Source organism: Caretta caretta, chromosome 6, assembly GCF_965140235.1.
Source record: "Caretta caretta isolate rCarCar2 chromosome 6, rCarCar1.hap1, whole genome shotgun sequence".
Lineage (NCBI taxonomy): Eukaryota > Metazoa > Chordata > Testudines > Cheloniidae > Caretta > Caretta caretta.
In genome coordinates this window covers 60468548-60494535 of record NC_134211.1, presented here as the reverse complement: position 1 = coordinate 60494535, position 25988 = coordinate 60468548, and the positions used below count along the sequence as shown (strand labels likewise).

Here is a 25988-nt window from a genome sequence, read left to right as displayed (position 1 = left end):
ACTCTGAGGCTCTACTGTAATAGTATTCCAAAGCTTAAATGCACTCATTGTGCAGTGAGTTGCCTGGTGGGCAGGGCACTTGTAGCGGACAGACAGTGGTGCATTTTCTTTGGAATCAGCTGTGTGTAAGGGGACTGTTTTTCCCTTACTAACATTCAGTGGGGGCGTTTTAGTTGCTAGCTCCCAGTACTAAAGGGGGGGGGGGCGGGAAATCGATGGGAAATCAGGACTCAGACTCACAGTCCCCAGGAACAATGGGGAGAGGCCAATACTCCAGGTCAGCCTGTTTGACAGGGCAGGCACGCTAATCAGGGAGTCAGGAGGCCAGGGAGGTCCCCTCCTCCCTGTGAGCTGGAATTGCCTGGGTCAGACAGAGGGGGGCCAAGCTAAGGAGAAAGCAGGGGCCCGAGCTGAGCTGGGGAGCAGAGCTGTGCCAGATCCAGAGGGACCAGAAAAGCAGCCCAGAGAGAGCAGACCCTGTCCTGGGAGCAGAGCTGCAGCCCCAAAGCCAGAGGCACAGCCCAGAGAGAGCAGACTTGCCCTGGGAGAAGAGCTGCAGCAACCAGAGCCAGAGGGGCCAGAAAAGCAGCCCACAAAGCAGGTCAGTGCTGGGAGCAGAGTCTGTAGAGCAGACCTGTCCTGGGAGGAGAGCTGTAGCAACCAGAGCCAGAGGGGCTAGAGAAGCAGCCCAGGGAGCTGGAGGCAGAGCAGCAGCCGGGGCTGAGGTAGAGTGGAGCTGGAGCTTAGGCAGATTGGAGTTGGGGCTGGAGCAGTCCGGAGCCGGGTGTCGTGAGCAGCTGGGGAGAGCAAGGGGGGACCCTGGGCAGTGGGCCCAACACAGGGAGACACCTCAGCCAGGAGGCTCTGCAGGCCAGACTCGAAGGGGGATTGGTAACCCCGATAGGGCGGGGGCAACACTGGGAAGAAGGGCCCTCCCACCTACAGCCTGTGGCCACCACCAGAACGAGTGTCCAACCCACAGTATCCCTGCAGCACAGCCAGGGCCTGAGGAGGAGGCCTGGGACTTACAAGGAACAGACTGTGAACTGCCCTGACATTCCAGAGACACTGTTTGTGAGGTTCCCTGCCACAGAGTGGGTTGATGTGTTTCCTTTAACCTTTCCCATTTCCCCTTATTTTTTAAAATTAATTGTTGATTAAATAACTTGCATTTGCATCAAATTGTATGTAATGGTCAGTGGGTCAGAGAAGTACCCAGTGCAGAGAGAGAGTACCCCAGAGTGGGGACACCCTAGCCCCTGTCCTAGGTGACCACAGCAGGGTTGGGGGTCAAGCCCTCCAGGAATCCTGGGTCCAGCCTTGTTGAGGTTACAAGGACTCTGTCAGACAGGAGAGTGGAAGGGGAGTCCTCAAGGGCAGGGAGGCCACTGGGTAAAGGAAGTGGGAGCGAGGACTCAGATCCTTTCGCTTGCCCACTTCACGGGGTAGTGCAGAAGCTAGGAAAGTTCCCCACCATAGCGGGACTATTCCCCTGCTTACATATGACTTGTGCAACAGATGCAGGGGTTACTTTATTGACCATGAAATATGGGCATCATTTTAAACACAATTTTCTTTACTCTCTACCTCTGGAGAAATTACAGAGGAGTATCAATCAAGTTGTCTTCTAATGTGTACCATTCTCATTGTTAATGTTTCGACTGTTTAATTTGAAAACTTTCTAAAGAAAACTTTGGAGTTGATTAGCATGTTGTACCCAAGCGAAAGCTCTGCTTTTCTTTTAATTTCCTCATGCCCTTCCTTTCCTCTTTCCTCTCTCTTTCTCTCATACATTTAATGTTCTTTGTCTAAATCTATTGGACCAAATTCCCATCCTGGTTCACATCAGTGCAACGCCACTAAGTTAAATGAAGTTGCTCCTGATTTATCAATGGGAGAACAGAATCTGGCCCTATGTCATTAAAGCAACCAGAGTCTTCATGATGTGTTTCTATGATTCCAGAGACAGCATCTCTGGAAGAAAATGAACATATTGATAAGAGATTAATAGCTAATTCAGACTATTATGAATAATCCAAACAACAAACAAGCCAGTAGAAAAATACATTTACAAGATCCTTGGGGACAGATTACTTGTCAATGTCTTTCAGGAGTGCCGAGAGCATTAGATCTAATTTTAGTATAGATTTACTATATAGATGAAGTTTCCATTAGCGCTTCAATTTATCCTGTTTACGTTTTTGTATCCGATTATGATTATGTTGTTCATTGACATACAAGGCATGAAATTTTCGATTGTTTCCAATATATAATGTTAATTTTAAAAACCAGATGTTTTCAATCTGCTGATGATAAAGTAATGTTTTTAGTGTAAATTGAACTGTTAGTCTTTTAGCATGGAATCAGAGAAAGTCAAGAGCCAGAAAAAGCTTCCCAAATTCCTGGGTGTTTATCCAAACTAAAACAGTGCAACTTTTGTGGCTCCACCTATCACTAATTATTAAAGGCCAGCTTTCTTTAGAAAAGAGATTTGTAGGTATTCTGTCCTGCTCAGGAGATTGATAGAATATGGAGCTTTTCATGCTTAACTCATTGGTTCAGATTTAGTTCCAGGTGGTAGTGATCCGAAATCATTCCCCTCTGGTTTTCTGGCCCATTTAAAATGATGGGGGCTCAGTCACTTCATAGGAATTTCCATACCGGATCAAAACCGCAGTCCATCTAGTCCAACAGTGGCAATCACCAAATGATTCAGAGGAAGGAGCCAGTTCCCAGTGAACAGGTGTCTATATCACAAAAACCACCACCATAATTGACATTTTGTGGCATCTTTACCCTATTGGCTCTCAGGATCATGGATTGAATGGACCCGATTTTCAAAAAGTGTAAGAAAATGATTGCAGGATTCCTTAAAAGCTATCCACATCCAGTAAGGGATCCATCTACATCCATAACACATAGTATAAAAAGGAAACTATTAACAATCAGCTGCATGTTTACATTTTGGGTAGGTTTTCATTCCTGCAGTTGACACCCATGAAAAACCTCACTATTTCTCTCCTCAGCAATTCTGCTTTTATCATTCAACCACTTCTTTCTCATCAGAAAAAAAAATCAGTTATTCCTCTAAATCCCATGAGCAATTCAGTCCCATATAACCAATTCAGTCTTCGTCCTTATCAAACCAATTTAGACACACATCTTAAAATCAATTCAACACTGCCAATATCAGCCTCCCAGTTTTCAGATTAATTCAACCCTTCCATCATCACTGAATGAAGGGCTAGAGAGAATGAGGAAATGAACAGAGTAAGAAGGAGTGGGGCTGGGAGTGGGAAAGATCACCTTTGTCGGTTTTAACTTTGAGGTCTGGCAGCAATTTATTCCACACATACAAAAGGGGCAGAGGGAACATTGGTCACGCACAACAACATGTCATTGGAACAAGTGTTCCTGTGTATGGTGGTAGGGAGGCTGCTGACACAACCCCTCCCAGGCTAGCAGAGAACTAGGTCTCACTGCTGCAACCTTATAGTGGTTCTGCTGGGGACATGTCAGCCACCTGCCTTGCCCCACCAACACACACACACCCCAAGCCCTCTGATGGGGGAAGAGAAAAGGGGAAGTCTAGGTGTGGGGAAGGGAGAGAAAGGCGATGATGCTCCTGTAGACATTAGGGAAGCAGGCTTGCCATGCATTCTGGTGAAGGTGACACAGATGGAGTAAGCCTACTGCCAATACCCAGTCACACTGAATGATCCTTGCCTCAAGACATCAGATACTGAAAGCCAAAAAGACTCCTATTGTGTGTATTGTGGGGGGTGGCAGGGGAGGCTGTGTATCACAGTTCGAGTGAGAACTTCCGCAAGTTTGCATAAGTATCCGTGTGTTAGGATTCTTCTACAGACTACAAACCCTGGGAGAGGGGGGTTCTTTTAACTGGTTTTATATGTAATTTTGCATTGTTATTGATGTTTTGTCACAAGAATTAATCACTGGTGCAGTGAATGTAGGATTTAGTGGGTATTGGTCTGGTAGGAGAAAGATCTTTGATGATAGCCTGAAAGCTGAATTGGTTTTTAGGCCTTGATAAATAAAATATGAATACAAGAATAACCTAAAATTCAACAGAAGTGCACACAGGCCTCCAGCAGTTCAGGGCTTAGCAGCCCCAGAACCTCACTCTTATTTTTGGAATTATCCCTGCGGGAAATATCCACCAGCACTGTCACAGTGATGCAGACATGTGCAAAGACAAATTTTTCACTTCACTGATTTTTTGGGTGAGATCCTTTCCCCTTGTATTCTTTCCAGACATGTAGTAGGTCCCCTATTTCTGATTTCCTTTAAAGGTGGCTGAAATCCAGGAGAAAATATCATCATGTACTGTATGCACAAATGTGTCAGAGCAGTCATTGTTACAAATGTAACAATATGGAACAAATATGAGTTTAGGAACCATCTGAGCTGCAATTTTCTCACTTCCAATAATAGGCAAATGTCAATTTCAATTGAAGTGGAAAAACAAAAGTATAGATGCTGTCTTTCCTAATGGAGCAATTTCACAGGTAATACATTCTGATGATCATTTTAAGATTTGAGCATCTCTCTGTCCTCCAACTTCCTTCTTCCCTGGCTCCCCATTCCTACAGCCTCCCTGCAAAAAAATCCTGCCAAGTGCCTTGTGAAGAGTCTGCTGATCAGTGGACTGCTGTGCTGCTAGCTGATGGCTTCCCATGCCAATCTTATATAGGAGCAGTCATGTCAGATCAGGTCATTGTTTCATCTTACCTGATTTCTTGGCTCTAGCAATGGCCAATACCTGATATTTCAGACAAAGCCAAGCCCCACCCACAATTAATGACTCAGCACTAGTAATTAATCAAACTGGAATTTTCCTAGAACACTAAAGTTAATATTCATCTGGCAGAAAGTGCCATGAGCCAATTGGATCAGTTGGACCTACTGTTCTGTGCTAAGCTCTGTCCCCATTGGTACGGGGGTTGGGTCTGGGAAGGACTGAGGTGCTAGTTCTGGTTCGGGAGGCGGGGTATAGTGCTATCAACAAACTCTCCTGAGCCTTCCAGGCCTTTAGGAAGTTGTGATAGATCTGCGTCTCTTTCCATCTCCCCAGCTGCTGGATTTTGTAGTTCATGGGTCCTATCTTCCTTATCACCTCAAATGGGCCTTCTACTGTGACAAGAGCTTCGATTCAGATGATGGGAGAAACAGGAATACCTTGTCACCTGGTCTGAATGTTCGCAGTCAGGCGCCCTGGTTGTAAGTGTGCTCCTATGTCTGCGGGGCTTTTAACAGGTTCTCTTAGCGAGCCCCTCCCTTTTGTTGCTCTTGTAATAGCAGCATATATGGCACTGAGCCTATGGCTTGGGACTCTTGCTCTTCCTTGGTGTTCTGGATGAGGTCCAAAATTCCCCTGGGCTGCTTCCTGTACAGGAACTCAAAAGGGGAAAAACCCCTGGAGGCTTGGGGAACCTCTCCTATGGCAAATAACAGTGGTAGCCTGTCCCAGTGGTGTGGGTTGATGCTAGCAAATTTTTTCAACATGGACTTCATGGTCCCATTGAAATGCTCCACTGGCCCATCGGTCTGTGGGTGGTAGATGGATGTCTTGAGGGCTTTAACCTTCTGCAGCTAACAGAGCTCTCTCCTCAGCTTGGACAAGTTGGATCCCCTGTCTCAATATTTCAACCCTCATGAAGATCTTCGTGAATTTGCCCAGCAGGCAGTTGCCTTCATTGTACACAAGGGGATGGCCTTGAGGTACCATGTGGCATTATCCACTATCACCAGTATGTAACAAACCCCAAACATGTTCTTCCCTAGGGGTCATAGCAGATCCATACCTATTGGTTCGAATGGTACCTCCATCACAGGGATTGGAATCAGGAAGGCCTTTGGCGTTCCTTTGGGTCCTGTTAGTTGGTACTCAGGACATGAGGCACAGAAATTGCACACCTCCTTGTGAATGCCTGGCTAGAAGAATTTGAGGGCTACCTGTTGAAGCGACTTCTCCCTCCCCAACTGTCCAGCACATGGCATTGAGCGGGCTAGGTGTAGTAGCCTCTTCCGGAACTTCTTGGGTACCAGTAGTTGCCACATTTCCTGGGTTTAGGGGTGTTTCATCAGATGGTACATCCACTCATTCTGGAGCTCAAAGTGGGTCCCTGCTTTATCCACTGGGTTCCACTCTCATCCGCTTCAAGGTGACTACTTGCTCCCAAGCACGGCTTAGGGTGTTGTTCCTGCATGAAGTCCCCATTTTTCAATATCCAGCTCTGGCTTGCCTCGTCTAAATCCCCTGGGCTGTTGCGATTTTGAACTACTGATGAACTTTCCAAGAGAGATAATGCATTGTATTGATGTGGACACATACCTATGTGTCTGTTCTTTATAAGGTCTAGCCTTAAGGTTGTGGACCTACCAGTTTGTGTCTATATAAGGTCCCACTTTACCAGGTCCTGCATGCCACACACAAAGACCCCCACCCCTGATCTGACAGTCAGAAGATGATTGCCAATTTCCCATCCAGTCTTGTCTGATTCTAATACCAGTTGGCCATGACAAAGAATGAATGCCCTAACTTCCCTCCTCGCTCCCTCTTTGCAAAGTCACACGTCGACTTTACTTCTGGCTTCCTGGGATGAGTACATGGGTTGCCAGCGTGCCTTACACAGGCAAGGGGTTGGTGGCACAACTTGTGAGGATAGCACAGGGAGGTAGAAGGTGTCATATGTGGAGGGGTTGGGGATAATGTCTGAGTCACAGATGTTAGAAGGATCTGGACATATATTACTCCATACAGGGCCCTACAAAACCAAAATCCATCTCTGCCCTTGATGCTCTTCTCCAAGTAGTTTGGTGTCACTCCATTTCTTACTTTGTTTCAATATGTAGAGATCTGTATTTCTTCACCTCTCTCAAAACCCATAATCTCTTAAGTTTACCCTTTGGACTTGTCTCTCTTTAATAATTCCAATATGAACTCCACTTGTGACATGGGCTGTCAGCTTAGCTCTCATTCTGGCCTGTTGAACAAACACTAACTCATTCCACAGTGTGAAGATTCTGTAAGCACAGAGACAAGAAAATATTAGGCAAGAAAAGTATTTGCCCAATTCATGTGGAATTCAGACAATATAAAGACAATGGTACTGATGGCAAATAAAGGTAATACCTAAGTTCCTTGAATAATGACAGGTATCAGAGGAACAGCCGTGTTAGTCTGTATTTGCAAAAAGAAAAGGAGTACTTGTGGCACCTTAGAGACTAACCAATTTATTTGAGCATGAGCTTTCGTGAGCTACAGCTCACTTCATCAGATGTTGAACCTCATCAGATTTCTTTTGGCCCAATCCTCCAATTTGTCTAGGTCCCTCTGTATCCTATCCCTGCCCTTCAGCATATCTACCACTCCTCCCAGTTTAGTATCATCCGCAAATTTGCTGAGAGTGCAATCCACACCATCCTCCAGATCATTTATGAAGATATTGAACAAAACCGGCCCCAGGACCGACCCCTTGGGGCACTCCACTGGACACCGGCTGCCAACTAGACATGGAGCCCTTGATCACTACCTGTTGGGCCTGACAATCTAGCCAACTTTCTACCCACCTTATAGTGCATTCATCCAGCCCATACTTCTTTAACTTGCTGACAAGAATACTGTGGGAGACCGTGTCAAAAGCTTTGCTAAAGTCAAGATACAATACATCCACTGCTTTCCCTTCATCCACAGAACCAGTAATCTCATCATAGAAGGCGATTAGATTAGTCAGGCATGACCTTCCCTTGGTGAATCCATGCTGGCTGTTCCTGATCACTTTCCTCTCATGTAAGTGCTTCAGGATTGATTCTTTGAGGACCTGCTCCATGATTTTTCTGGGGACTGAGGTGAGGCTGACTGGCCTGTAGTTCCCAGGATCCTCCTTCTTCCCTTTTTTAAAGATTGGCACTACATTAGCCTTTTTCCAGTCATCCGGGACTTCCCCGGTTCGCCACGAGTTTTCAAAGATAATGGCCAATGGCTCTGCAATCACAGCCGCCAATTCCTTCAGCACTCTCGGATGCAACTCGTCCGGCCCCATGGACTTGTGCACGTCCAGCTTTTCTAAATAGTCCCTAACCACCTCTATCTCCACAGAGGGCTGGCCATCTCTTCCCCATGTTGTGATGCCCAGCGCAGCAGTCTGGGATTCCCTTGTGTTCTATTCAGGAAAGAGCCATTTTCAACATTAGAATGACACAGCTAGTGGAGCTTCAATGCACTGCTAGAGGGAGCAGTTATGCTAACTTATAGAACGTTGCTTTAAAAGAAACAACTATGACAATTATTTTTAACCCTTCTGTCAGGTGGTTAATGGCAGCAAAAAGGTCTGGGTTCGCTATAGCTACAGTCCCTCTTGACAAATAACTAAACCAGCTTAAGCCCCCACTCAGAAACCTGGGAAAACTAAATGCACCCCCCCCCACCCCCAGGTGCCCTTAGCAGGCAAAACTGCCCTCAATCACAAAGCATTCTTAGACACAGTACAAACAAGAAAAGGGAACGCAGTGATAAACTTGGAAAAACACAGCAACAAAATATGCATGCAAATAAAGAGTAAAATACCTCCCTTCCAATAACTTTGGCAGTAGTCAGTCTAAGACCCTTCCCAGCCACTGCAGAGAGTGTCCCACATTTTATAGTCCTGTGACCGTTCCCATCCACCAAACCCCACTCACAGTTTGGATCAGCAAGTAGCAGTTATCCAAGTGTCTTGCTGCAGATCTATCCCCAGTCCCAAAGGAGGGAGTTACATGCCTTGTCCCACCTGGTGGTGCCACCACCTAATCCAGGTTAGTGATTATAAAGGCAGTGGGTAGGTGGGTCTTAGAGTCCACTCAGTTCTACTGTTTTCTAAATCATTTCTTGCCACAAAGTCCTCTGCAATGCACTCACAGAAATGTCCTCAGGCTCCATTGTCTTTTACCATGGTGTCCTCTGCACCATTTCCTGTAGTGAAGGTCCCATGGGAGGGGAACCAACTGCACTTAGGACCCTCGAACAAAGTATTGGCTGCTTGAAAATGAGATTTTTGCCACGAGATAAGGGCTCTTTCCCCTTCTTTGAGCCTCTCAGGGAGCCCACTGCTGTCAGGATCACAACCGGGTGATCATGCCTAATGGTGAGTGGTCATGCCTAATGGTCAGAGCCATGATGGGGCCAGGGGGTGGGGGGGCAGCTCTGGAGATGACAGCAGAGTGGAGTTGAGCCAGAGTCAAGAATCAGAGCAATGGGACACCTGGGGGGCGTAGTCAAGAGCAGGGTCAAGTGTCCGAGCCAATGGGTGAGCCAGAGATGTGGTCAGAAAGCAGAGACAGGCGTCAGAGCCACGGTGTCAAGAGTGGAGAAGGACAGAAACTGGAGAGGACAAGAATAAACTGGGCAGGAGCAGGGCTAGGCATGGGCTGGCTGGGAGAAGGAGAAACACAGGAAGCAGGGCCAAGCACAGCTGTGGCATGAAATGCATTGAGCAGCCATTGAGCTCTGGCTGTTACCTTGTAGGAGCTGGCCCTATGATCGTGTATAAGCTGACTTCCTCCTAAACACAGCCGGTATTGAAATGGTTTGTTGTGTCAGCTAAAACAGCCTAAAGAGCTATTAAGTTCTCAGCACTTACTAGAATAACATTGGCAAAACGTACTGGCTGACTCATTTTGTTCTAAAAAAGGTAAAGATTATTTATTGATAGTGCTTGTTTATGTTGAGGATTTGGGAAAGAGCATTCACATTATTCTTCCATTCCTGTTTCGTTTTTTGTGGTGGGAGGGGCGTCTTGGCTTCTTCTGATAACTAGTTTAATGCCTTTTTTCAGTTAATACAGGTCTCCAAAATTTTATCTTTTATATTGCTATGATTCTTCCCTGTAGTATGTTCACCAGGCTATAGCAATAGCTAGTTGTTTTCACGCAATATATAGATTCGTCCTTAGTCAAATATCACATTCAGGACCAAGACATACACTTTATAAGTAGTAATACCATTAATTTATCACTTCTAATATTTCTGCAGTGCTCTTACAGAACACGTCTGGTCCATAAGATACGTCAAAAATTAAATGAAGGAAGCAGTACCTGCCTAGGGGCAACTAAATGTAGAATGCCTGAAACTTTGCTCAGCCAGCATTATCTACTACCAAAAAAAAAAAAAAAAAAATCACTTGATCAGTCCTCCACGTTGATGTGTTTAGTTCTGTCCACTTATCTTATTCTTTAGTTGGGAACTGAAAGCTCATTTTACAAAATTCTTTTGGGCCAAAGGCATATTTGTAATTTTAAAAATATTTCTGCTATCATCATGATTGCATCAATGGGCCTCTTATATATAATCAGGAATGGGCCGATTAGATATAGTCATTGGATTGGTCCAGATAGTTGGTTCATTGACTTCTTTTTATCTAACACTCAATGCGTGTTACTTCAAGAAGAACCCAGTCACTTATTGGGAATAGACGTTTTGTAGGTGGACTCATAAACCAGGGCATCTCAGCCATTAAACAAAGTGGTGTGTGTCTTTAATGCATCAAATATAATCAAACACTGTATCATACTCCAATATATTAATTTAACTCATAACATTGAGATTTCCACTGTATGTTTGATTAAAGGATTACTAATGAAAATTGCTCTCCACTTTAGTTTTAGGTTTGTTTCTCACTGTCTCAGCTCTATTTTCTGGTATACATCTAAGCACTGGTAGGACATTCAGATGCTCCATTTCCTTTACATTTTTATATGCTCCTGACATGATGTTGGTATAATTGTTTGTTACAAGGCATTTAAGTAACACAGACAGTCAAGCTACACTATCATTTCATAAAATCCTGCTGTATGCTATTTGTTATTAAAAAGAAAAGGAGTACTTGTAGCACCTTAGAGACTAACCAATTTATTTGAGCATGAGCTTTCGTGAGCTACAGCTCACTTCATCAGATGCATACCGTGGAAACTGCAGCAGACTTTATATATACACAGAGAATATGAAACAATACCTCCTCCCACCCCACTGTCCTGCTGGTAATAGCTTATCTAAAGTGATCATCAGGTGGGCCATTTCCAGCACAAATCCAGGTTTTCTCACCCTCCACCCCCCCACACAAATTCACTCTCCTGCTGGTGCTAGCCCATCCAAAGTGACAACTCTTTACATAATCAAGTCGGGCTATTTCCTGCATAAATCCAGGTTTTCTCACATCTCCCCCCCACCCCCATACACACACAAACTCACTCTCCTGCTGGTAATAGCTCATCTAAACTGACCACTCTCCAAGTTTAAATCCAAGTTAAACCAGAACATCTTGGGGGGGGGGGGGTAGGAAAAAACAAGAGGAAACAGGCTACCTTGCATAATGACTTAGCCACTCCCAGTCTCTATTTAAGCCTAAATTAATAGTATCCAATTTGCAAATGAATTCCAATTCAGCAGTTTCTCGCTGGAGTCTGGATTTGAAGTTTTTTTGTTTTAAGATAGCGACCTTCATGTCTGTGATTGCGTGACCAGAGAGATTGAAGTGTTCTCCGACTGGTTTATGAATGTTATAATTCTTGACATCTGATTTGTGTCCATTTATTCTTTTACGTAGAGACTGTCCAGTTTGACCAATGTACATGGCAGAGGGGCATTGCTGGCACATGATGGCATATATCACATTGGTGGATGTGCAGGTGAACGAGCCTCTGATAGTGTGGCTGATGTTATTAGGCCCTGTGATGGTGTCCCCTGAATAGATATGTGGGCACAATTGGCAACGGGCTTTGTTGCAAGGATAAGTTCCTGGGTTAGTTCCACACAAGAGATCCACTTCCTGGACACTACAGTACTAATAAACAATGGCCACATAAACACCACCCTATACCGGAAACCTACTGACCGCTATTCCTACCTGCATGCCTCCAGCTTTCACCCTGACCGCACCACACGATCCATCGTCTACAGCCAAGCTCTGCGATACAACCGCATTTGCTCCAACCCCTCAGACAGAGACAAACACCTACAAGATCTCTGTCAAGCTTTCTTACAACTACAATACCCACCTGCAGAAGTAAAGAAACAGATTGATAGAGCCAGAAGAGTTCCCAGAAGTTACCTACTACAGGACAGGCCTAACAAAGAAAATAACAGAACGCCACTAGCAGTCACCTTCAGCCCCCAACTAAAACCCCTCCAACGCATTATTAAGGATCTACAACCTATCCTAAAGGATGACCCAACACTCTCACAAGTCTTGGGAGACAGGCCAGTCCTTGCCTACAGACAGCCCCGCAACCTGAAGCAAATACTCACCAACAACCACATACCACACAACAGAACCACTAACCCAGGAACTTATCCTTGCAACAAAGCCCGTTGCCAATTGTGCCCACATATCTATTCAGGGGACACCATCACAGGGCCTAATAACATCAGCCACACTATCAGAGGCTCGTTCACCTGCACATCCACCAATGTGATATATGCCATCATGTGCCAGCAATGCCCCTCTGCCATTTACATTGGTCAAACTGGACAGTCTCTACGTAAAAGAATAAATGGACACAAATCAGATGTCAAGAATTATAACATTCATAAACCAGTCGGAGAACACTTCAATCTCTCTGGTCACGCAATCACAGACATGAAGGTCGCTATCTTAAAACAAAAAAACTTCAAATCCAGACTCCAGCGAGAAACTGCTGAATTGGAATTCATTTGCAAATTGGATACTATTAATTTAGGCTTAAATAGAGACTGGGAGTGGCTAAGTCATTATGCAAGGTAGCCTGTTTCCTCTTGTTTTTTCCTACCCCCCCCCCAGATGTTCTGGTTTAACTTGGATTTAAACTTGGAGAGTGGTCAGTTTAGATGAGCTATTACCAGCAGGAGAGTGAGTTTGTGTGTGTATGGGGGTGGGGGGGATGTGAGAAAACCTGGATTTATGCAGGAAATAGCCCGACTTGATTATGTAAAGAGTTGTCACTTTGGATGGGCTAGCACCAGCAGGAGAGTGAATTTGTGTGGGGGGGTGGAGGGTGAGAAAACCTGGATTTGTGCTGGAAATGGCCCACCTGATGATCACTTTAGATAAGCTATTACCAGCAGGACAGTGGGGTGGGAGGAGGTATTGTTTCATATTCTCTGTGTATATATAAAGTCTGCTGCAGTTTCCACGGTATGCATCTGATGAAGTGAGCTGTAGCTCACGAAAGCTCATGCTCAAATAAATTGGTTAGTCTCTAAGGTGCTACAAGTACTCCTTTTCTTTTTGCGAATACAGACTAATACGGCTGTTACTCTGAAACCTGTCATTATTTGTTATTAAAGTTTTTCAGGCTATGAAAAAAATCTGATCACTTGTCCACTGGTAGCGAAGACTTAAAATTTTGCTGTCTGACAAGAAAGCCCAGTGGTAATTTGTAAGCTGCGGCCTTATTCTCTTGGTAAATTAAAATGAAATATTATTGCTGCTGCAATTGTCTAAAGTCATTTCTCTGTGTTTTGCTTGTTCTGTGAGAGGCAATGGTACCGGTGCTTTCTCTTTTCCTTTCCTTGTTTGGAGCGTCTGTTTCTCCCTTGGATTTCTAGGTAGTTACATCCTCAGTGTTAAAAGTGAAAATGCAACTACTCTCACCAGCCAGGGGTTGTGAGTCAGAACCAAAACTGCAATAATTTATTTAAAATTCAAGAACAAATTCTAGTTAATGATGGTTGCTGTAGCCTGTTGAATCTGGGCATCCCTATTTCAATGGCAGCTTCAAGCACATAGATCTGCTTTTGGCGTAGCTTTGCCTCTATAAGCTCACTGACTTTTACTCTGTCTCATAGAATAGGTTTTTAGGCATATGAGCCAGAATTGTCTTTCATGGCTGTGAGCTCCAGTAACCATTTCTAACTTTTCCAATGCCTCAGACAACAAGAGACTTTTCTTTTGAAAAGTAAGAGAGAATTTACAATGGTGATTAAGTCCAAAGAGAAATACACAGTGCACAAATTTACATCTATTGATGAACTCAGGTTACATCAGTCCTGATTCATTTTATGCAATATTTTCCAAAATGAGTGAAAGCCACATGAGAATTTTTGAGCACTGCCCCGACTAGTAACACACATGGTTATACATGATCAATACCATTAATACCTATGAAATTGCTCACAGTTGCCTCAAAAGCACCAACAAGAGCTTGAAGTTTGTCATCTTTTTCAACACAGACAGTAAAATTTGAAAATGTCTTTCAAAATAAATTACTACTCATTCAAACTCTGGCAATTCCTTTGCGTAAAACTCTCTTACAAAGACGGTATGAAGACTATGCTGGGTGGTACATGGTCAGGGTAAAGTTTTTGGGTGTGTTTAATTATGCTTCTCTGGAGTTTTAATGTTGTTTAGGTATTAATTTTAGAAAATCTAACTTTGAATGTCCAGGCTTTTAAACTTTTTTTTTTTTGGGGGGGGGGGGTAGAGAGAGATGTTTCTTTACATCCTGAACCATGAGGGTTAATATCCCTTGAAATTTATCCACTTTATTTTAAGTGTGGGTGATATTCTTATAATTCTCATAAAATTTAGTCATTTTTGAGTCCCATGAAGTTCTTTCCTCAATAATTCATGGCAGGGAGTTCCACATGTTACTTATGTGTGGTATGAACAAGTATTCTCTTGTAGCATTTTCTAACAGGATCCTTTGCATTGCTTCCAATAGGGGATCTGAAAAGGAGACAAAGAAGCTGATGCAGGGGTCTGTTGGGAAGACCTGGTTGCAAGTAGTTAAGCAACTCCATTTCAATAATTGACCAGAGAATGAATGTCAGAAAGGTTTTTGACTTCCTGACCCCATACTAGACAACAACACCTACAGGTTGAGATCTGCTGAAGCTAAGTACAAGAGAAAATATTGTGCAGTAGGTTGCTGTCCCCTCAGGTGAGGCTGGCTCGGCTCCTGCTCTCTTACACAGGATTAATAAAATAAATACAACTTTAAGGGCCAGGAAGGCCAGGGCTGGCCAGCCCTGTTTAATCAGCCCTTCCCTGCCACAGCTGTGCTGGCTGTAGGACTTAAAAAGGAGAGAGAGAGCCGAGAAATTTGGTCCTGGGCATGGAGGTGAGCAGTTAGTGAGCTGAGCCACAGGCATGGAGTAACTCCATTGGTAGGCCCCTGGAATGCAGTCTTGGGGCCAGCGTTGCACAAGGAACCAGGAGCTGAAGAGGAGCCCAAGAGGTGTGAGAGGCTCAAGTTTGGAGTGGGGCAGAAGATGCTTCAGTAGTGTTTGATTTTGTTTGTACTTTTGAGCTTTACTGAGGGACCCAGAGAGAAGCCATGTCACCTGCTGCTTTGGAAAGAAGAATGTGACTTCTGTTAAATTCTAAGGCCTTTTCTGCTAGCCCAGGACAGAGCTGGGCAAAGGGACTTTGAAGAGGCCTGCTGGGGATCTGACCAGTTACAGCTGGACTTGGATATCTTGAAAGGGGAATGAACTTTTAAGTGACTTGGCTGGAGGGCTAGGCCACAGAGTACTCAGCCGGAGGTGATCAACAGGAGAAGGCAACCATAGGAGAGACCAAGCAATCGCACATCCAGCCACAAGGAGGCGCCAGCTGCTGAGGCGCCTCTTGTGTTCATGGGGCTCACTCTGGGGTGGGATCCTATAACAGGGCCATATATATACTCTGTGTACCATCGCAGAAGTCCTATACAAAAGGTAAAGGAATGAATTAGAATAATTTCCTACATTCAGAGGGTACTTTACATCTCAAAGGATCCCAATCCATTTCATGGAATATGGGCCAGATGATGGCCAGCCCTACCCAGGTGCACAAGGGAGAGAAAGTGAGGGAATAGCCTTCCCATTAGAATTCTGCACCAGAGCAAGGCTCAGAGCTAGTGTCTAGAATGGTGGTAACTTCCTGAAAGTCAGAGTGTTAGGGAAGAGTTGGAGGCATGGCCCCACTACTTTTCCATTTTATCCAGGGAAACTGGACTCCCACAATCTGATACAGTTTTCCATATATGATCACATACTAATTTTTCCCCCACAGGAAGCCTCTCTTATATAGTACACAGGTTTGATGGGGGCACAGTGAATGAAGCAGCTGTTTAATATTTATTTTTATCCTCACTGTTCTGATCTGTGAATGGACCTCTGTTTTCATACACTACATACCATCTGTTCCTGGAGGGACTAAACCTGCAGCCCTTACTCTCCTGTGGAGTCTCCCTGAAGTCAGTGGGACTATTCACATGAGTAAGAGCTGCAGTATCTTCACTTATCCCATAACACATCAGATCTTACTTTTCTAGAAAGGATACATTGGTAGCAGAGGAGGCAGGGCGGCCCCCAAGGTAAAATATTTCAAGTAGGGCATTTAGATAGAACATTTTTGATTATGAAGATTGGGAGGGGGAAATGGGATGGACTGTAGGAATCCTGCATGACTCCACATAAATGTTCTGTTCATTTACCAAGTCATTAAACTGGAGCTGATTTTATTATCATAATTTCTTCTGCTGGCATGTGAGAGTTTTATGGCCATCAATAAAGCCTTGTCTCTACTTAGAATTTAGTCTGATTTTTATGGTAGCATCTTCTGGTAAGATTTATGTTCTTGTTTTGCTTAAGATTCACATTTTAATGTGGTCATAAAAACAAGTTAGATTTGCTTATTTCAGGGAATCTTATTAGTTAATTATTGGGCGCCACATAGCAAACCATTTTATTTGGCTTCTATCATATGACTATCATTTATTTTCTTGGCTCACTTCACAATGGGGAGAACTAACATAACCCAAAATACTATGGAAATAATTGAACAACAAAAGGACCTCCCTTGCATTGTCTGGAAGATATATGTATATATATTTTAGTGATTGGTGGGGAAAATTCTTTTGGATAAAATCAGGACACCCCATCAAATCCAAACATGAAATGAACCCTGAAGCCCTGGATCTCTTTTTACAGTTAACTTTTGTCATTATGTTCTCTTGTTGTTTGCCACTGTTCTGCATTTCTTGTTCCATTTGGAACTAGAATCATGAATGACAAATAATGGATAAGACATTTTCATGACATTACCAACCCAAAGAGTGGTAGTAAACACTGAGACTCTTTATGGGGAGAGCCTGATTATCTGAGTTTCCTTCCAGCCCCACTTTGAAGACCCTAAATGTTTGGAAAGTTGGAGTAAAGTTATAACAAAGTGTTGGATGACACCAAAGCTCTCAACCTAATATTTTTGCAGTATGAAATTTCTTCTATGGTCCCAGTTGATCCTGCTTCAAAGCAGGTGGCAGTATTAGTAAATACTCCAGTGAGTGACTTCCTGACAGTTACCTCTTCTGGTTGCTGGAAATAAATCTTTGACTTGTGGTTTAAACAAAGATGGATATAAAACAATCCTTAATCCTTTCTTCTCTCCCTTCAGCATTGAGTCATTCTCAGAAAGGAGCCTTTTCCTATTATACAAGTTCACTGGGCCCTCAGTATTCTCCTGCCTCAGGCTGCCTCATCCATTCATAGAACATTAGGGGAGAGCTATAATTTTGAAGGGCTGGGGGAATGCAAGTGTTTAGTTACATAGTCTAGAAAGGAGATTAGAGAGGTGAGGCCTGAAGACCAGGTAGGTAGGGAAAAGATAGGGTGAGGATTTTATAACAAATAAATGGTGACTAGAAAGACTAGCTGGAGATAAAGATGCAGAAAAGAATCTTTTCTACAGTGGCAGAAACTGCATTGAAGGTAAATGGGAGCTATTACATTTTCCCTCCCCTCCACGCCCCAGGATTCAAAGACCCCTTTCTGCATATAGTTCAGTAGTGAAACGGATATAACCTATTTCTGCAGGGCATTAATTTTTTCCACTATTCATGTACATTCCCTTATCTACAAGCTCTAGGAAAGTGCACTGTGGTATTGGTCTGAGGAAGAATAGGCTTGTGGATAACTCAAGGACTGGGAGCCAGTAGATCTGGGTTAGTTTGTCTCAGTTACCCTTCCTGTGTGATCATGACCAAGTCATTTAACCTCCCTATGCATCAGCTTTCCCATTTGTTAAATGAGGATAATAATAATGCTGTCCCACCCGTTATGGAGGTGGTGCGAATTACTTCAGTAATGTCTTCAAAGTGCTTTGAGGTCCTTGGTTGGAAGGCTCTGTAAAATATATGTGCAAGGTCTTATTATTTCCTGACAATCTCACACATAGGAATTGCCACAGTAGCACAGACCAATGGCCCATTTAATCTGTTCTCATATCTCTGACAGTGGCCAATGTCAAATGCTTCAGAGGAAGAAATTGCATAATGCACCTAACTGAGATAATATCCCACGAGGGAAATGATTTTTGGACCCTAGCTTGCAATCAGCAAATGTCCTGATGAATGAGGATTGACAGCTCTTAGTTTTTTACAAATAGCACACCACCACCCAGGCTCTCTCCTCCCCACTATATGGATTTATTGCAGTTTTCTCTCACTCCTCCTCCAGAGAAAATATACTGCTCACATCTTACACGTACCTCAAGGTCTTCAGAAAAAAACAGAAAGATATAGGAGAAGGAAATGTCAGTGCATGAAATATCAGTCCATGAAACACACAGTCCAAGCTGCAGCTTTTCAATACTTGTTAAAATGGAATCAAGTTGTTGCTGAATGTTTTCCTAAAGTCTTCCCCATAGCAGTGATATGACCAGCAGTATCTCACACATGGCATTGAACTTATATTAATGAGAGTGGAAGTGCTGACCAAAACATGGAGGCTATTATGATAGGGTGTACCTACCCCACACTGGATAACAGGGCCTGGCCATGCCCCCTGGCCCCTGCTGTGCATGCTAGAGGTGGAAGGGACAGATAAAAGGAAGCAGCCCAGCTCAGTCTGAGGTGGCTGAGGAGGTGGAAGGACATGTGAGGCAGAATCCTACAGAAACACCTGCAACTCTCCAAGAAGTGGGAAGCACAGAACAAGACTGAGGACAATCAGGCAATTGCAGAGACTGACTGGGACACTGAGTTGCTGCCAGCTGAGGAGGTGCCTGAGATGAGCCTTATGGTAGGAAGTGACCCAGGGAATGTATTAGAAGTTGATGCTTAAACCCTTAACTGGGAATTTCCTGGTTTCATGAGGCCCTGGGTCAGAACCTGGTGGAGTAGGGTGGGCCAGGGTTCCTCCACCATACTGGCCACTAGGTGGGGCTGCAGCCACAGACTGTTTGTTCTGTTCTGCCCAGGGGGTCAGAGCCCCAACTGCTATTGACTGCCCTAGCCAGGAGGCTCAGGGACCATAGACTGTTTGTTGTGCTCTGTCCCGCCCAGGGGTTATGGACTGATTGTTCACTCAGCCCTGCCAGGGGTCCTGAGCCCTCTTTATCACAATTGCCTGATCCCGTAGGGCGTCCCAACGATTGTGTGATGGGGTGTACCTACCCCGCATTGGGCCAACAGGGGGAGCCCGGCTCAACATGGAGGGCACCCGGTGACAGCTACCATGTTCTTTCTGAAAAGTGCCATGGAAGTTTTAGCTTCAGTATAGAATAGACACCAAAACAGAATCAAAGGAAGTGAGGCGTAATGGCTACTCCAAAGGATGGCACTTCAACAGTTCAGCCAACCCCTGCCCCCTACAATTAGTGCTGTGCTGGAGGATTAACCTACATAAGAGACCATATTGGTAATAATGATTTGTACATTTATAGGGTCTCAAAGTGATGCCTCAACATGAATGGCTAGGTTGTAGCATCTATGCCACAGCTCTGGGTAGGGCCTGCACAACCCAATGGGAAGCAGTGGGAGGGACTGTGCCTTATGCAGGCACAATCTCTCTTTGGGTTGCTCAGTGCACATGGGCATGGTGGCATGGTGTTTTCCCATTGGGATGGCTTCTCCTGGTATGGAAAGGGGCAAGGTCATGGCGCCTTCTCCCTTTAATAAGATTTCCTACATGGGGATAGCAGGGAGCAAGCAGTTCCTGTGCTCCCCAGAATGACAGGACTGTTATTGTTGGTGGCTTTTGCAGGGCCACACAAGACTGGGAGGTGGGGGGTGGAATTTTTCATGCACTTATCTCCCTCTCACCAGGGTTATCCTAGTCTGGCCCTAGTTTTAGTTAAGGATCATAAAAACCTTGTGAGGTATGTGTGTACCACTATATAATAGATATGCTCAAATTGTAAATACATAAAGAGAGAGACTGAGGCATATGGGAGTGAAGTGATTTTCCCAAGTCAGTGGAAGAACTGAAACTAAAACCCAGAAGTCCTTATCCCAGGATCCTGCTCCAACCACTATGACATTGGCAAGGTTCCTTCCCCACTCTGAACTCTAGGGTACAGATGTGGGGACCTGCATGAAAACCTCCTAAGCTTATTTTTACCAGCTTAGGTTAAAACTTCCCCAAGGTACAAACTATTTTCCTTTTGCCCTTGGACTTTATTGCTGCCACCACCAAGCGTCTAACAGATATATAACCGGGAAAGAGCCTGCTTGGAAAGGTCTTTCCCCCCAAAATCCTCCCCAAACCCTACACCCCCTTTCCTGGGGAAGGCTGGATAAAAATCCTCACCAATTTACATAGGTGAACACAGACCCAAACCCTTGGATCTTAAGAACAATGAAAAAGCAATTAGGTTCTTAAAAGAAGAATTTTAATAGAAGAAAAAGAATCACCTCTGTAAAATCAGGATGGTAAATACCTTACAGGGTAATTAGATTCAAAACATAAAGAATCTCCCTGGCAAAACCTTAAGTTACAAAAAGACACAGAAACCAGAATATCCATTCCATTCAGCAAAGCTTATTTTCTCAGCCATTTAAAGACAACAGAATCTAACGCATGTCTAGTTAGATTACTTACTAAGTTCTAAGACTCCATTCCTGTTCTGTTCCCGGCAAAAGCATCACACAGACACAGAGAGACTTTGTTTCTTCCTCCCTCCAGCTTTTGAAAGTATCTTGTCTCCTCATTGGTCATTTTAGTCAGGTGCCAGCAAGGTTATCCTAGCTTCTTAACCCTTTACAGGTAAAAGGGTTTTTCCTCTGGCCAGGAGGGATTTTAAAAGGTGTTTACCCTTCCCTTTAATTTATGAGAGGCATGCTCCCCCATCTATTAGTGGGGCATGCCTGGAGCAGATGAGGGAAGTTAGTCAGGGCATGTAAAAAAAGATGGAGTTCCTCTCAAACACAAGTGTATCAATAACATCTGTGTTTGATCATTCTTTATATCAGGTTGCCATTCTTTGTTGCAGTGTGTCTTCCCATTATTGAATTAATGCACAGATACCTCAATATCTTTGGGCCCCAGTGCTAGACACTGTGCAAACACATAGCAAATAATAGTGCCTGACCAAAAGAGGTTAGAGTATAAAAAAAGACATGACATAACAGGAGGTGGGACAAACATATGAGTGGAAGGGAGGCTGTTCTTTCTTTCTTGCTCAACTTCCTTTCTAAATCTAGAGACAAGGTTGGTGAGGCAGTATCTTTTATTGAACCCACAATCTCCATCATGTCCTCTCTTACTGAGCTTTGTTGCAGTACAGACTGCAATGTATGCTGACCTGGAGGAACAGTTAGTAGTGTGGTAATAGAGTTTGCTCCCCTGGTTCTTGCTGGCTTAGGCAAACGGGGGAAATTTATAGGACAGTCCTCAATCTTTCACAAAATGAGCAATCAACAAACATTTACTGCTGCTAAAATCTAGCTGCCTTCCTTATAACTTTTGGAAACACCAAGCAAAACCAACACTTCAAGCTACTGGAAGTAGAGCTGGGTGAATTTTTTCATTCTAAGCCTTTTTTTTTGGCCAAAAAAAAAAATATGTAGATTTGGGTCGACCGAAACAATCAGTTAGTTCAGGTTGATTTTGGCTAATTGTTTTGGTTGTAGAGAAAAAATAATTGAAAATGTCAAAACAGTTCGTTTCAGCATTTCTGAAACAAAATCTTTTGACATTTTGTGTTTTGGAATTTCGCTCAATTGTATTATTTTTTTTAAAATGTTTGCAAAAAGAAAAGGAGTACTTGTGGCACCTTAGAGACTAACCAATTTATTTGAGCATGAGCTTTCGTGAGCTACAGCTCACTTCATCGGATGCATACCGTGGAAACTGCAGAAGACATTATATACACACAGAGATGGACAGTGGGGTGGGAGGAGGTATTGTTTCATGGTCTCTGTGTGTATATAATGTCTTCTGCAGTTTCCACGGTATGCATCCGATGAAGTGAGCTGTAGCTCACGAAAGCTCATGCTCAAATAAATTGGTTAGTCTCTAAGGTGCCACAAGTACTCCTTTTCTTTTTGCGAATACAGACAAACACGGCTGTTACTCTGAAACCTATCTTTAAAATGTTTAAAATCTTTAATCAAAGTTTAATTTTGGATTGACCTCAATGTTTTGGTCGACATGAAACAACACTTTGACATTTCAGTTCACCAAAAATTTTGAAATGTTTCTGGCTGACCCGAACCAAAAGCAATTTGTCTCCATTTTTTGGACCTGCACACAAACTGCATATTCAGTTATTTTGACATCTCTAAGTGGAAGGTGGTATAATACTAACCCCTGAAGTCAGTAGATGATGATTTCTGACATGTGCCATGGGGAGGTGCCTTTGGAACTTTGCACCAGGGTCATGTATTGGAGCCAGGAAACACAATTTCTGTTTTATGATAGCATTACTTCATGTTAGACATTTCTTACATGGTGTTGGAGGGTAAATCAAACCTTTCACAAAAATGGAACAAGAGGTGCATCCCAAATCCCCTCAATTTGAAATGAAGTAATGCAAAGAACTGGAGGAGGGAGTTACAAGAATTCCTAATATTCCTGGAGGCAAGTGGTAGAGAAGCTGGAGATAGTGAAATCCACCACACTGGTATATGTGGCAGGCCCAAGGGGATTGCAGATCTACAATACGTTCCAGTGGGAGCATGACAGGTATTGTAAACTACTAGACAAAGAGCAAAAATTTCAAAAGTGCCTAAGTCCATTTTTCAAACACAACTTAGGACTAACTTTCACTGATTTCCACACCCCATGAGACATGGGCTTCCAAATGTCAAGTCACATTTGAAAAATAGGATGTAGGCTCCTAAATCACTTAGGCACTTTTGAAAGTTTTACCTAAAGTTATTTTAAGAATTCAAGAATACCATGATTCACACAAGAATGCCACTTGGAAACAGCACATTTTCTTTACAGGAAATCAGCTACCAGGTGAGATGATTTACCCTTATTTTACATATCTATGACCTAGCTTTATTACATGTCAATTTGAACAGTTAACAGATGGAGTAATTAGAGACAATTATTTGCAGTGTAACTGATAATTAGATCAAAGAAGGTTATTGCTAGAGAAGGCCTTGGCATTGCAAAGGACAGTGAATATTTGCAAATATAGTCCTTCTGTCCGTCAGAGTTGGCAGCAACAAGGGCCGGGTTCAGTATCTAGGGGTTTCATTCCAATAACACAATGCAAAACTGGCTCGAGCCCCCACCCAGTGACCTGGGACAAATATATACCATCCCTGCTGGGCGCCTCCAAGAGGCAGTACTTCCCCTCTCGCAAGCACAGAGTCTGAGTGTAGCAAAAGCCTTTTAATAACAGAAAGAAACAATGTGGCATTATGTTAGGGAAACTTCCCAACAGGATTCATAACACAACCCATGAGCAAAAAAAAAACCCCACCCCAAGCAAATTGGGGTATGACCTTTCCCTTTGGTTCTTGAGTCCAGCAACCCAAAGACACCTAAAGTCCCAAAAAGTCCAACAACCCAAAAGTCTCTGTCCCTGGTCAGTGCAGCACCAGAGTTTGAAAATTTATGTGCAGAATTTTACCTCCCAACCTGGGTGGAGGGAGGGGGGTTAAGGGGCACCTTACCTGGTCCAAAGCCAATTGCCCCAACCTCTCCATGGGGCTCCGCTCCGCCAGCCGTCCCATGAATTGCTCCACTCTGCCAGCCGCCCCCATGAGCTGCTCCAGCCATCCTGTGAACCGCTCTGCTCCAAAAGCCGCTCTGCTCTGCCAGCCATCCCATGAGCCGCTCCAGCCATGCCGCAAACCGCTCTGCTCTGCCAGCTGTCCCACAAACTGCTCCGCAATATATCTTCAGGTTTCCTCACTACTTAACACAACAGTCAGTGATTTCAGCTCTTTTGTGATTTCAGCTTGTAGTAGGGGAGCCTCAGTGCTGGTGCACCATTAGCCCAAAGTGAATTCAGCTCAGCAGCCTCTAACTAGACTCCTAATAGAATCAAAATTAGCTCTGATATTCCATAGCAAAGAAAGGAAGAAGTGCAATTAGCCTGTAATACCATCACCAGGGGACCCATACCACCAGGTATCAATACCTACCCTCAGCTTTTCTCAATTCACTGAGTTTTGGAACCCATGTCCCTTGCTTAGCGACTGCTACTTAGTTGATGGCGAGTCCCTCCATCATAACAAAAGGCCAAGTACAGTTCCACTGTCCTTGATTCACATAATCAGGATAATAACAATTTATTCTTCCTGCCCCAATAACAGAGAAACTGGGGATCCTACAGCAGTCAAAGTGACCACTTGGGCAGCTACGGGCTCATGCTAGGCGGGGTGGGTGTGCCTATGCAAATGAGATCAGCCCCTGAAGTTCTTTTCCTCAACTTGCCACAACTCACCACCAGATGCCAGGGTGGAGCTCATCCTGTCTCTGCTTACACAAGGATACTGAAAACTGTGTTATCCAAATGAAAGCACTAAGAAGCAGGGGGAAGACCTGCCATGTACATCACATCTAAACTGCATAGCTAGGCATAATGGGCTTGATGCAAAGTCCACTGAGGTCAGTGGGAGTTTTTCTATTGATGTTTATGGGCTCTGATCAGGTCCAAAGACAGACTACAATAGGAAACAAATGACAGAAATGAGACTTATTTGTAGTAAATATGTAAGCGTGTTGTGCATATGCAACAAAATGCAGAGGTGTCCAGCCCAAGTGGTCTATCACTTTCAATAAAACAAATATTTTTAAGAGTGTTTTTCAACATAAATTGCAAAGAAATACAAATGCAAAAATGCATTCAGGAACATACAGCTTCAGGTCAACTCTCGCAGATGATAATACAGAAATGGGTTTGTCACAGCACAGGGCTAGCTGCACCTTTGACGCCTCTTTGGTCTCTTAGTTCTGCCCCGCCCCCAGGGGAAATATAAAAGCTACATTTGTTGGTTTGTATATTAGTTTGTGCTTTGACGTTTACTCTCTGAAGTGCTGGAAGCATGGAAGCAATACAGCCAGCAACGTGTGCCATGCTTGTATTATTTGGGTCAAACCATAACTTCTGAAACATACCCCAAACTGCATACCCACAGATGGATTATATTTTTAAATTTAGACACCCCCCCCCGAGCTTTCTCTAGTCACTCAGACCCTGGCCCAGCCATAGACCACACATTATCCATCCAAATCTATCATGTCTGAAATGATGAATACCTACATCAGCAGAGTGTGTTCTAACACTGTGGTAAGGAATTAATTCAGTTGTATTGACACATAGGGAAGGGTGCTGGTTTTTTTGTCACTTGCTGTAGCATCCTCAGCTTTTCTCCAAGAATTGACCCCTGCCTGATCCTATTCAGCTTGTGGTATGATCTAGCCAAGCTTACACCCCAAGGCTGCTTGACTGCAGACATAAGTGTCCAACCTGAATCTTGTTGCTCTTATAGTGAACAATGTTCCTATTACCATTTAAATTTAACAAGAGTGGTTCACTGCTTCTTGGGTTCATCATCACTGCCTGAAAACTTAACACTATCTCAGCCAAGGAATATTTTATTCATTGTGCTGACTCAAATTTCTTTTTGCTACAAAATGGTTATTTAAATATTCCAAGGGTAAGTGCTTTCATAAATCAAACCTTGACAATGCATCATTTGTGCCAATATCAGGAAAATGACCAAATCTATACAGGGGTTTTAAACTTTTTTTTAAAGACACTTCAATGTACTGATAGGAAATCATT

The 25988-nt window shown here is 43.8% G+C and overlaps 1 long non-coding RNA gene across 1 annotated transcript; it reads left to right on the top strand.

The window, feature by feature from the left end:
* The first annotated feature begins 220 nt into the window (after positions 1 to 220).
* LOC142072345 (uncharacterized) lies at positions 221 to 16552 on the top strand. The gene is made up of 2 exons (XR_012668740.1): positions 221 to 601; positions 14698 to 16552. It is a non-coding gene; the product is annotated as an uncharacterized LOC142072345 (long non-coding RNA).
* Positions 16553 to 25988: the final 9436 nt, after the last annotated feature.